Genomic DNA, 13,644 nt, shown 5'->3' with positions numbered 1-13,644 from the left:
GTCATCTCACTTAATTATCCACAGAGAAGACATCTGCACCCATCCTGCTCACCCCAGGCTTCCATAAAAACTAGATACACTAACCAGATACCAGATATTAAGGATAACCTAGATAACCATCACATTTGCATTTAGCAGAGAAATTCTCCTTACAGTCTCTGACACTGTTGATGGGCATCATGGTTAAGAAGACCTCCTTTATGTATGGAGTTGAGGCCAAAGCCCCACAGACTGGTTGGCATAAACTTTTCGAAAGCCACAATTTCAATTACAAAATGTGAGAAGTCATAATAAAAAAAGTAGTGGTTTTGCCTGTCAAAAATACAGCCAATAAATTATAAAGATCTTGGCACACATCGTTAATGGTTGTGGATGTCTTTTGCTATTCTAACTCCGTTGTTAATCAATTAATTTTTAATTATTGACCTTTCCCCATGTGAAATTTGTGGCTGCTGTAGGTGAACTCCTTTTTTTTGCCAGCAATCCAAGTACATTTGGTTGGTCTGCCACAGATGAACAGGCCACTGCATGGAAACCCCCTTCATCAGTTGATTTCTGTAGATACTGAGTGAAATGAGCAAAAACCTTCTGAATCACAAAGTCCTTTAGCACTTTTATCTAGAACAAAACCAGACAATGAATATTTGAGCAGAGCTTTAAAATATAGCTGTAGTACAAATACTGAAAGGAGAATTTAAATGCCCATTCAAGAGCAAAGAGAGGTGGGTACAACTTCGCTCAGAAAGCAGGCTAGCATTAGTTCCAGCTAGTTGGCCTTGGCATGTTCCAGTGGTGAATGCATGGAGAGGAAAATGCTCTTCAGCTGCTGCAAGCACCTTGAATGGTAAAAGAGCACTTCTTTGAACATGGTTAGAAATGAGATAGCAGGAGACTGCTATTGTCCCTGCCTGCCACAGAGAAGCTGTGGTCTCTCCAGTGGTGTAGTGCGCCATTGTATATGGCTGGAATGATCTCAAGGGGTTGTCGTCAAGTAGAGTACATTTTATTTATTGAAGGTAGAACTACTTTCTTCGCCACACAGTGTAAAATACATTATTATTTTAAGCTGCAATATTACCCTTTAACTGGGTGCAGAGCATCCTTTTGGACTTCTACATCCCCCTGATTGTGCTTTACCATGTCTGCTGAATGAACTCAGCTAATGAAAATCCAAAGACCTGTGGTTTCTCTCTAAGCTTTGCCCTTATCTGTGGTGAAACCCCATCAGATCTTTCTGGAATATACAAGTTGTGATGTTGGGAGTCTAGAAGCCCTTGCTGGACACTGTTCCTATTTGGCTCCAGGTTAGCAAGGTGCTCAGTGGCTGTAATCACCAACATGATTTGAGTTGCCAGCTCTGGAAGGTAAGAAGGAAATGTAAGAAGCAGATATTTTCCTGTTCTCTTTCAGTAGCCTGTGAGTCAGATTCTTGATTTCCCCACCATTTCCTTTTTTTCATACTCACAAATATTTCTTATTTGGAGGCTTGATGTCTGGGAGTTCTTTTCTGCCGTAACAGCTGGTGTTCTGGAGAGACACCCTGAGGCCCCCGACATTTCACAGTGTGGGATGCACACTGCTTTCTGAATGATGCTCTTGCATGAGAGAAAAAGAGGAAAGAGTTTCCAAGTGGTCACGGATCTTTAATGGAGGTGGTGTAGGCAGGCTGACTGTACTAGAATCATGCAGGAGATTGGTTGCACAGGACCACAGATAATTCCTCTTATAAATGCCATGCTCTAGGTCAGTGTGGCAAAAGAACCTCTTTACAAAGATTTTCCCTGCTTTGGTTAGACTGGTGCCACTAGACCTCTTGCAGAGCTGAAAAAGGATGTTGCTAATTCAGGAACTGGGGACAGGCCAGGCATCCCCACAAACATTGTTTGACCAAAGCACTTCCTGTGCCTCAGCCTCCAACTTATCTCCCCAGCAAACATGACCCAGCACTGTCAGATTACAAGTGCTTATCTGCAGGGAGTGATGACTAACTGTGTTTTTACTCTCCTAAACAAGTTATTTTGGGCTTTGGCAGGGGAAGGGTCAGCATCACATGGGCATTCTCTCAAAGAGAGGGCCTATGTCTGCTCTCTCCAGTGCTTATGGAATGCTCAGTCTCATCGCTGTGACTCCTCCAGGAACCCTGGTGGGTATTGCTATGATAAACAGTTGATCTCTGGATAGCTGAAAACTCTGTTTTGGAGTTTTACAGCCTGGAGATGTCAGGGGGAGGTTGAGAGGAGAAGGAGTGAACGAAACATGGCTGGTTCTTGGCATGCACGCTGAAAACTTTGAAGTCTGAAGGGGCTTGGGTGTCTGCCTAAGCCAGATAACAAGTCTGGGAGAAGGGAAGAGAGCTTTGTATGCAGATTTGGCCAACAGCTTCTATGTGAGGAGAAGACCAGTAGAAAAGAAAATAAGAAGCTGAAGGAAGGTAAAGGAACATTTTCTCACATCCGACAACAATAATCTAAGTGGTTCCAGCTGTTTGTGTGTTGGCAGGAAGGAGCATCTACTGGTTGTGCAGGATCAGGATGCAAAACTGACTGCTGGCTGGCTGAGTCCTGGTTCCTGAGGATCCACACACTGTTTTTCCCAGTTTCACCCAGGTCAGGTATCAGCAGCAAAATATGATTTGAGATTATGCCTTTGCAATCTGTACCAGCTTGCTGTTTGAAAGTGGTGGTGGCACCTTCAGCACTGAAATAATGATTAGTGTCTCTTACCCACCTCAGAACTCCTCTAAGTCCTTGTCCATGGACTTCTGACATCTACCTGGAATGCAATAGGTTTAGCAAATTCCACGTTTTAAGGCTTGCCCTTGTTTCCCCGACTCACTAGGCCTTTGCTTTCCTTGTAAGCAGAGAGTTTGAAAATCTTTATAGGTGCTCTGAAGGGATAGATTAGAGATTCACAGCTATCAGGAAGGTAAAGGTATAGGTGGGATCCCAGAGTCCCCATCCCTGGGATGCCTGTGGAGGTGAAAAATGTGCTTCTGTCCAGAATATGAAATGGAAAATGGCAGTCTCTGGGATGTTAGAGTGTTAGAGAGCAGAAGGTGACCAGATAGGCCTGTCCTGAAAGGGTGCAAAGGAGTGGGGAAGTTATCATGAAAATCATTGGGTGAATTAGAAGGGGACCACATATAATGGAAAGTACTATATTTTAAAGTGGTACATTTGTTCCTGATACAAGTGGGAGTAAGCTTGCTACTATGGCTTTGTAGAACTAATTCACACCTTTTTTTGTTTCAGATTATTTTCTTTTAAAAGGAACATGAACTATTTCCTAGTCGAAGGCCTGAAAAAGTATCACCGTAACAGACACGGTCACCAGGACCATGGAGGATAATGCTTCCTAGAGGGGAAGGGGTTTCTTATTGGAAAGCTGCAGGTGATGAAAATCCTCTAGCAGGAGACCTGGCCAGAGAACTGAGGTTAACCTTCCAGATTTCTACTGGGTTTTGTTCTGCAGTTTTTCCATATAACTAAACTGATAATTTCAATGTTTTGACTACTTCACCTTGCAAAACAACATATAAAAGGCAAAAGCTAAATGCTTGGCAGCAGTACTGTGGCACTACCCCGCAGCAGTGATTCCTTACCCTGAACCACAAAGCACTCTTCCTTCTTCTGTGGGTTCAGTGGTTGAGGAGGTCTTGCCACGAAGCAGATCAATGAATTAATCTAGTTTGGCCCAACTGAGAAGAAGGCTAGGCTGGGGGCCAGGCTTCATTGTCTTTCCTCCCTTCCCCCCGCCCCCCAAATTATTTCATTTGCTTAGTTCAGTCTGTAGCACCACAAAGGCTGATGGTGGTAACACTGGCCTAAGGGCTGGAGAAAGAATCCAGCCCCAAGGACTGTAATGGAGCCCCAGGGGAGAGCCGGTTACAGTGATTCAGCTGAGCTCTGTTAACCGAGTCATAAACAGCTCTGTGGCCAGATGTGTAATACCCCTCTACGCTTTACACTCCTTTCCTGCTGTTTACCACTCTTTACTGGTTTCATTTTGTCAACACTAAGGGGCTTTAAATTCCAAGTGAGACCACACCTGGGGAAGGTTTGTCAGTGGCAAGGTGTCTTCAGTGTAGAACAAGCAGGTACAAAATTCCTCAGACTTTTGTTTCCAAGCAATGGATCTTATTATCCTTTCCCTTAGATTAAAGAGACCTTTAATACCGAAAACATTCTCTGCACACAGACTCTAAACCAATCAGGGTGTAATGTTTAAAGGTGCTAATGGCCTGCCATTAAAGGTCACTGATGTATACACATGCAGACCCTAATTAAAGGGACTGTGTAGGCTAAAAGAGAGTCTTTTGTCTGACAATTAAAGCTCAGAGGTTCCTTTGTATTGCAAAGTGGCACAAGGGGAGAGCTGATATTCAGATCTCACCTTTGAAGGTCACAAGTTTCCAGCAGTTTTTAGGTGAGGGGCTTTTACAAGGGGACAGGAAGTTCTTGTAGAGGTCTTCGGTTTAGTGTGAAACTTTAGAAGAGATAAGAAACCTCAGGCACTTGCTTTTTGGGCAAATCAGTGAGGTCTGTGGTCTCTGTGAGCGGCAGGCTGCCATTTGTTAGCCCTGTTCACAATCTGCTCCTCCCCAAAGAGGTGTGCTGATGAATACTTTATAATAAACTAATCACAGCACAAAAATGGCTTTTTTATTATTGCCCAAAACGACCCCCCTGATTTATGAAGTATGCTATTGTCTAGGAAAAGCGACTATTGATCTACACAGCAGTAGCAGTATTAACAGTACTGGAAGAAAAAAAAAGCAAAAAACATTTCATTCCGTCTTTAGATACAATACAGATTTTAGATGTAACTTTAAAGTTTCCAGCTACTGTGGAGCTGAGGGTAATGATTCTCATTTTAAAAGGTGGAAGGCAGAGGGGTTAATTTCTACCTTTTGAAGGTTTAGCACAAAAAAATGAGGTGCTTATGACTGTATACAAAACCTATCCAGACTCATAATTCTTAGGGCCCTACAAGGAAAGGCTTTCTCACTGGATCCATGAAACTTCCCACTTCTGCTGGACTTCAGTTCAGAGTTGTGAAAAATGATTGTTTAGATAATGTATTGAGCTACTAAGAAAAGGGGATTAACACTGGAGATAAGATAATTTCATAAATTAGAAAACAAAAGAGAAGTAAAAAAGAAAAGCAAATTGAAAGGATACAGTCTACGTGCTTTACCAGAAAATTGAGATTATGATAATCTGTTGACACAAGAACACTTTTTAGAAAAGCTGTTTGATACCCTAATTTGATCAACGCTACATAGTGTAATATTCTGAGGATTTTCTTTTGAAGAGTTATATGTTGTTCACTTGTCATAAAATTTCTTTTTGAAACACATCAAAAACTAAAAAACTGTATTAAAGATATCCAGGTTCCAAGCCTCTCCTATCAATTTGCAGAATAAGAATAAGAATTGCAGAATAAGAGAGTAAGACATAAATGCAAACACCCAACTGAAAAAAAACCTTGAGAAAAGTTTTGAAGGTAGAACAGGTCAGTAGACATCCTCAAGCATGACATTCCAGCTCTGACGTTGCTCAGAGCTTCTGAATGAAGGTAAACTCAGGCCTGATTTGCACATTTTGTGTCTGCCCCCACCAACCTTTGTATATAGGTGATTTTTGCATTGAAGTGGTTTTAAAAGCAAACCCACTCTGATGATGCCTAACTTACAGCTGTCCTAGACTGGTATTTTTTGCCTTCATGCTGATACAAAGAGTGCTGTTCTAAGAGCAATCTAGACTGTAAAAGAATTGGCTGCTATTGAAATACTGATCTTCCCTCTGATTTCTTCCCCTACCCTGTTCCTAGCCCTATGGTGTTGGGGTCCCTCCCCTGCCGTGCAGCCCTGGGAGAGGGGCCCTGAGGGCACAGACACGGGGTTTCCCTGCCCCTGCTCAGCCTCGTTCCCATTGGTTGGTTTGTGTTCCCTGCGCGGGCAGAAGGACCCTTGGTCCCGTGACTGGAACAGTTCCTGAGCAGAGCTCCGGCCATGCGGCTGGAGAAATAAACATCTCTCTGAAACAGCTATCAAGAATCTGTCCGTCTATATATATTTCCTTTCCACGGGACTCCTGGTTTGGTATATGCGTGTTGCAGGATCCCCACTGCAACAAATGGTGGAGATTTGTGAGCAGAACGATCCCCGATCCCTAAGCGACTGATTTGTGTGAGTAAACCCTGGAAACTTTGGATTCCTCTTCTTGGTTTTGCTTTGCTATTCCATATCTAAACTATGGAGGAACCGTGGGAAGACTCTTGGCTCTCAGAGCCGCATATGGACATTTATCTTAAACTTAAAATGATTCTTGAACAACGATTTGTGAATTTTAGCTTGATTCAAGCTCAAAAAGAACTGAAACACTTCCTGTCATGGTTGTTTAAGAACTTTTTCTATGTTTCTTGGGATTTAATTCTTACCAAGGGCTTTTGGAAAACCGTTTGGACACAGTTAATACTGGAGTCAAAATATATGCCGATGGAAGAATATTTTCGTGAATATTATTTAGTTACCGAGACTGTTGAGCAATGTCAGCTGTGTCCTGGTGAAGGGAAGCGTGGCGCAGGGACCGTGCGGCCCAGGCCACGTGCACCGAGCGCTCTGAGAGCAGCAGCGAGGCAGTTCCCGCGCGCGGGCGGAGCCACGCGAGCCGCAGTGTCGGTGGCGGAGCGGGGAGCGGCGGGACCCGGCGGTGCCCGAATGGTCCCGTGCAGCGCGTGGTGGAGCGAGCCCCGGGAACGCCCGACCGAGAGGGGCGGCACGCGGGCGGCGGCTGGCGGCGATGGCGGTGGAGCGGAGCCACGCCCAGCCGAGACGCGCGCTGGAGCCGGGCGCGGGGGAGTCATCGCCCGGGGGCCCGGCCGAGACGTGGGTGCAGCGCCCGGCAGCGGCAGCGAAGCTGCGACCAGAGGAGGCGACGCACGGAGAACTGAGTGGCGTGGCCCGGCCCGGCCCGCACGGCCCCGAACGCGACCCCGGGAAGAGCGCGCAGGCACCAGCAGCTCCGACAATTCCAACACGGGAGCGACCGAAAGAGACAGCAAAGACGCAGCGAGACAGAAAACAGCAGCCACTCGGAAAAAGGAAAAGATCATAGCAACTAAGACCTTAGGGATAGTAAAATGGTATAATGTTAAGCAAAATTATGGTTTTATAACAAGGTGTGACAACCAGCAAGACATATTCGTGCATAGAACTGCTATTAAAAAGAATAACCCTGAAAAATGCATCCCAAGCTTGGGAGATGGAGAGGTGGTGGAATTTAATATTGTACTAGGGAGAAAAGGGTTACAAGCATCGCAGGTCACTGGGCCTGATGGTGTTCCTGTAAAAGGCAGTATATATGCAAAAAATCGTAGTCATGTTAGACAGTATCTCCATTGTAAGCCCCCCCTACAGTTTCCCTTTCCTAATCCCACCTTTCCCTTTTACCCTATGTCCTATTACCCCCAGTGTATTCCCAATCCGTTTTTTCACCCATGGTTTCCCTCACAAAACCATGCTTTTGCCAATTGTTTCCCCAAAAATCCCTTTCCAATGCCGAGTGGGGGATGAAAAAGGGGGAGGGAAGAAGTTAAACCCTCTCCTGCCTCAGTTTCCCCACAAAGCATGCTCAGAGAGTTCTGTCTCCCTTCTGTCAGCCCTAAGATGTTCCAGAGAATCTGTTTGGACATTTAAAGACTCAGGAGGGTGGCTTGTTTTGTTTTGAATCTGTTCTTGTTATGTTTATCCAGTTGTTTTCATTCTCCTTTTATTAAAAATAAAACGGGTGAGGTGTTGGGGTCCCTCCCCTGCCGTGCAGCCCTGGGAGAGGGGCCCTGAGGGCACAGACACGGGGTTTCCCTGCCCCTGCTCAGCCTCGTTCCCATTGGTTGGTTTGTGTTCCCTGCGCGGGCAGAAGGACCCTTGGTCCCGTGACTGGAACAGTTCCTGAGCAGAGCTCCGGCCATGCGGCTGGAGAAATAAACATCTCTCTGAAACAGCTATCAAGAATCTGTCCGTCTATATATATTTCCTTTCCACGGGACTCCTGGTTTGATATATGCGTGTTGCAGGATCCCCACTGCAACACTATGGCCCTGCTTTCTCCTTTACACTTGCTGTGTCATTTTCCAGATGTGTTCCTAGGCTGCTTTAACTCACTGAGCCAGCAGAATCTAACCCTCTCCTAGTCCTCTCCTGTCCTTTCTTCACCCTCTTTCAATTAGTTTTCTGCCCAAGTAGTGAGTTAAACCAGCCCTGGAAAGGGAGGAGGGCTGTCCAAATCTATGCCACAGCTACCCCTGAACAGGAGCTAGTGGAGTAGAGTGGGATCTACACTGTTGGTAGCAGTGAATTTTACCTCATACTACAGCACTATCTAGAAATTATTTTAAGTGTTAAGAAATGTGTGCCACTCATTTCTTGTAAGGTAATACAAAATAAAAAAAAATTGTGATTCCACATTTCTCACCATTTTGAACTATTCAGCATCCCCCTTCCCTCCCTCCTCCCCATTTGGTGACCACTGGCTGAGTAATCCCTCGCATGTAAACCTCACACAGGGTCACCCTGTCTGCTGGGACAGGGGCAGAGCAAATATGAAGCTGGCCAAAGCAGGGATTTAAGACTGCTCTTCTTCAAGGACTGATCTGATAGAAGTCTGTGCCATTCCCATGGCATTGGGCAGATCCTGGCAAAGACCAGGCCTCACCACACCAACATGCTGTTCCTGAGCTGCCAGACCAAAATTCAGTTTGTGGTTAGTATGTGATTTATAAATTGACATAAAGCCAAGCATCATAAGAGAAAATAAAATTGAACTGCACATTTCCTAAGCAGAAAAGATGTGGAGCTAGAAAGCTGGGGAGAAGTAACAGTTGCAGCAAGGGGGAAGCAGTTCTCCTGGTGAAGATTTCTTTGGCATTAGCTCTTCATTCTCCCTTCCCAGAGGTGGAGAAGCTAGCAGCTACTTGAGAAGAATTGCTAAAAGGATAGGGGGAAGTGTTCTGCTTTGCCTGTGATGTTCCCATCTGTAGGAAATGATGGACCCTAATTATGCAGATTTCCTTAGTGAATCATGTCTCTCCACTTTCTCTTACAGGAAATAATAGAAAGTAACAGTGTTCATTAAGTATGTTGGGCTGCTATCCTTGGAGACTAAAATCTCCCTGGAATGGCTTATGTAGTACATACAGTGCAAGCTCTCCACATTAGCATGCTTCAGCCCTCCACAATTCACTCTGGACAGCCATGAGAGAAAAGTGCAATTTAGCACATGGAAGTGCACATGTATTATTTCAGGAAACCCTCATCCACCCCTGGGAAAAAGAAAAACTACCACAAAACTACCCAGATCGCATAGCCCCTTGGCCTGAGGTGAAACTCTCTGAGCTCAAGGGACTCCAACCTGCATCATTTCCCCCCAGAACAGCTACTTTTGTCTGTGTGTGTGTGTGTGTGTGTGTGTGTGTGTGTAAAGCAGTTGCGTCATGATGGTTCCCCTCACATTGTGCCAGGTGGTTTCCTGTCCTGAGGTACCTCTGTCCAGTGGGACAGAACCATGGGAACACTTTTCCATCGAGGACAAACAGCTTTCACCCTTGGCCCTGACTCCTCTTTTGCTCCGTCCATCTATCCTGGTACTTCAGCCCCCTGCTCTTGGCACTCCTACAGACTTAAGCAGGTAAGTGAGACTGAAATGGCCTGGAAGGGGAGGGAGAAATTTCAGCAATGGCTGGGATGACAATGCAAAGGACTTGTGGTGCAAATCCTGTGTGTGGCTGGAGATGATGGCAAACCTTGCTGCCTGTGAGCCTGAGGGGATGTGGCTGCCTCCCTGCCCTCTCACACATCTCCCTTGCGTCTCCCTTCAGGCCTGTGAAACCGTTTCTCTTACAGCCCTGATTGTTTACCGAGTGCCAAATAGCAGTGGCTGTTTCCTGATGTTGACCAACACAGCCAAGAGTCAGAAGAGGCACTGCCATGTCTGGGTGCAGAGGCATCAGATGAATTGTAGGGAGTCACTGGATGTCAATACCTGAACTGCTTGGTCTCTAAAAGTGGTCCTCCACTGTGATAAACCCTCCTGCTTTTCTGTCTTTTGATTCAAGAGAAGTGACAGGGTGACATTTTTGGTCACATTCAAAGCTGAAGCTGTGGCATGTTGAGGGGAGGGGAGCAATATGCTGAGAGCTCAGTCTTGTGTGAAACACAAAGTTTCTATTCAGAATCATGGATTTAAAACCTTGGCATGTTTTTGATCTCATAAATACTGGCATAGCATACTTACAATATCTAGAGAGAATGTCTGGAATTCAGATTGTTTTATGTAGTGTTTAATATAGTTGGGGTAGATGTGAAGCACTATGGGACACTGTAATTTTCCACATGGAGTATTGTTCCAGGATGCTTCTGAAACACTCTGGCTCTATCACCATCATATTATATTTGTTAAGTAGAAGACATTAAATAGAAACAGGTGATCACCCAGGGAGGCCAGGATGGGATGGTACTTTGCATTTTGACACAACGTCCAGAAAAGTGTATCCTGTCTGAGTGCTGCAAGGACTGTTAGAGTACAAGTGTTCTGCTGTGCCTGAAGTGAGGCACTTTGCTCAAGTGAGGCTGACATTAATCCCCAAAGTCAGCATTATCCATTCCAGGCTGTGGGACTGCGTAGGGAACAGATGTGCCAGTGCATATGCGCGATCCTTATGTGAAAATACAAACCACTTGGATTTTAGAGGAGCAGGGCTCTGGTATTGGCATTCTCCCCCTGCCTTAGACAGACAGTATTTCTAGCTTAAAAGACATCTGCAAACTGTTTTTGTGGTAGTGGGGCAGGAAACATTTTATAGGCATTACATGACTGTACGGTATGAATATTCAAGCTACATTTTATTAAAGTACATAACTCCTCTGACATAACTGGGTTATTTCTTCCTCTAAATTTAGCATACAGCAACACTTATTTGCTTAATAAGGAGCAATATTTACTTTAAGGTTCCCATGATATTTACTTTGGGACCCAAATCAGTTTCTGATGACTTCAGTGGTGATTGGGTCAAATTCTTCCTTATTTTTGTGAAAAAGAGATAGGACCTCTCTCACCATTTTTCCTTTCCAACTTAGAGAACATATATCAAAAGCAGATGTCCAAAAAGTGCTGCAGAAAGACTAAATGAGGAGGAGGTAACCTGGAGAGTAGATACTTTTATAATCACTATATAGAGTTCATAGCCAGTTTTCCATACTGAGCTTATTATGAGAGTTCCCAGAAGACAGAAACCAATTAACTCTTTATTTTGTCAGTGATCATTCTAGGTGTTCTTTAATGGGCATTATTCTTGCTAAATTATGAATGAGCTTTATAGTAAGACAAATGCCATTATCAGAGTTATTTATTCATGGGCTGTCATCTGTAACATCCCCACACTAGTTTTTCTCAAAGTTTAGTATTGATCATTTGCTTTAATCAGATGCGTCAAGGGACACTCAAAGAATCAGCAACTGCAACCCTGGATATCAGCATCTCTCTCTGGGTCTTTGCCAAATCTAACTGAGCACTGAGGCCATGTCAAGCATTAGGTAACAAGGGCAGTAACTGGGAGCTTACTCCCCTTACATTAGGGTAAGTGTCCGTATGTCCCCCAAACTTTAACTTGACTGATGATGAATCACTCTGCACTGACATGCCCATTACTCTGCTTTTCCACTTTAGTCTGAGATCCCTCAGGGCTCTGCAGGGACTGTGCCCTGAAGAATTGCTGGGAGTGCAGAAGCGTCTTGCTCACCCTAATGGTATTGACTGCTGCTTGCTCTGTCTCGCCAGGTAAAATCTTTTAAGATGAGAGTAAATATTCTCTGCTCCTTGGTAGCTAGGAGGTTCAAAACAGCCTAAAATCAGCATTACATTCGATGAGGCAATTTTAAATGATACAATGTCTATTGCTGTTTATACTGCTTACAGAGCAGACAGGAGAAAAGCATGGTATCAGCATCTGGCCTGTCTCAGTGAGTGCTTACTTCTTCATCGATCTGCATGTGTCAGAGACTGCCCTATTTTCACTCTTTATTTCTTTACTCAGAGATTCAGCTTTACCACATATTAAGTCCAGGCACACGCAGTAAGAAATCTGACCTTTTTCTTTCGTCATTTATGTACATACATGGTGTCCCCGAAACACTCTGGTTAGCAGACACTTCACTTTAGGTATGAGAAAGTCAAAGTCTGCTTCTGAATGAGTCACTTTAGATTTTTTCCAAACTCAGTGAAGAGAAACGGGCATCTCTAGGTGTCAATTTTTCTAAGAAGGGCATTTAAGAGGCAGCAGACAGGCTTAGACACTAACATCATTTTTACATTACTAAACTGAGCCAGGCAATTGCACGGCCCTGTGCACCAGTGCATGACCATCCATATGGTCAAATTGTGCGCACCGTCAGCAGCAGCCCAGCACTCTCCCAGACAGTGCCCACACACAGTTTGGGGCTCAGCATGGGCCTGACACATCCTCAATAAGCATGTTAAACGCGGTCAGGCTGCTTTACAGCAGAGTTTAATCATGTGGATGCGAAAAAAGTTAGCTCAGGGTGAAGCCCAGAGATTGGAGAGCGGGTCCAGTCCCATGTAATTTTCTAATACAGCAGAATCTTTAGAAGTCTGTAGCCAAAGATGAGCTGAATTCTACCATAAGTGTAATTTTCAGTGTTTTGGAGGACACTATGGCATATTTGTGATACAGTGGGAAAACAAGTAACTTCCTCTCAGAACACTATAAAGCAATCCTAAAGCCCTGCAACATGCACTTAGGATGCAGATTTGCTGTGTTGGAATCAGATCAATAAACTGACAGGAAGTTATCCTTTGAAGATAATTCTATTTTCAGTTACCATAGTACAAATCTACAGCAATTTCACTGAAGTCCAAGAAGTTAACCTGGTGTACAGAACCGCTGGAGACTCAGGCCTACTTACTTTTGAGTTTGATCCTTACACGAGCAAATAGACTCAGGAAATCCCAATGAAAAATTTCAAGTTCAGGTCCACACTTGGACCTTATTTGTAAAATAGGACATTTCTCTCTTTTCCACATAGTTCACTTGACTTGTCCAACATATGAAAAAACACTCGTGTTTGTTTCTATTTATATTTATTACCAGGATAATTAGCCCTGTATAAATTATCTATACATGATATTTTTGTAAATATCTTCTATTGTTACTATTAAAGGTTTCAACATATTTTAAAATCATGGTTTACCTCAGTTCATTGTGTTTCAGTGCAGCCTGACCTCCTTATCTTCTTGTTGGAAAAGATAGTAAGAGACAGAGTGTACATATTCCTTTTAAAATGAGATACACAATTCCCTCTTTCCCTCACCACTAACACACTTTTTTGAATTCCAAAGTCCCATCGTTTTGCGCAGATCCATCTGCTTCTATTTTGAGGCAACTATTCCTTTGGCTCTGGAGTGCTGGGTAGCACTCTTGCTAAAGTCTGTCACTGTCTCTGGTTAATCAGCTGGAGAAGCTGCTGCTGCTATCTCTGCAGCACTCAGTGCCCATGACAGCCTGGGGAACAAGAGGGTTGGAAGAGAACCTGTTTCTCCCACATGCTGGTGGAGAACAAATCACTTGGGC

Source organism: Corvus hawaiiensis, chromosome 1, assembly GCF_020740725.1.
Source record: "Corvus hawaiiensis isolate bCorHaw1 chromosome 1, bCorHaw1.pri.cur, whole genome shotgun sequence".
Taxonomy (NCBI): domain Eukaryota; kingdom Metazoa; phylum Chordata; class Aves; order Passeriformes; family Corvidae; genus Corvus; species Corvus hawaiiensis.
Note: the sequence above shows the minus strand (reverse complement) of the source record.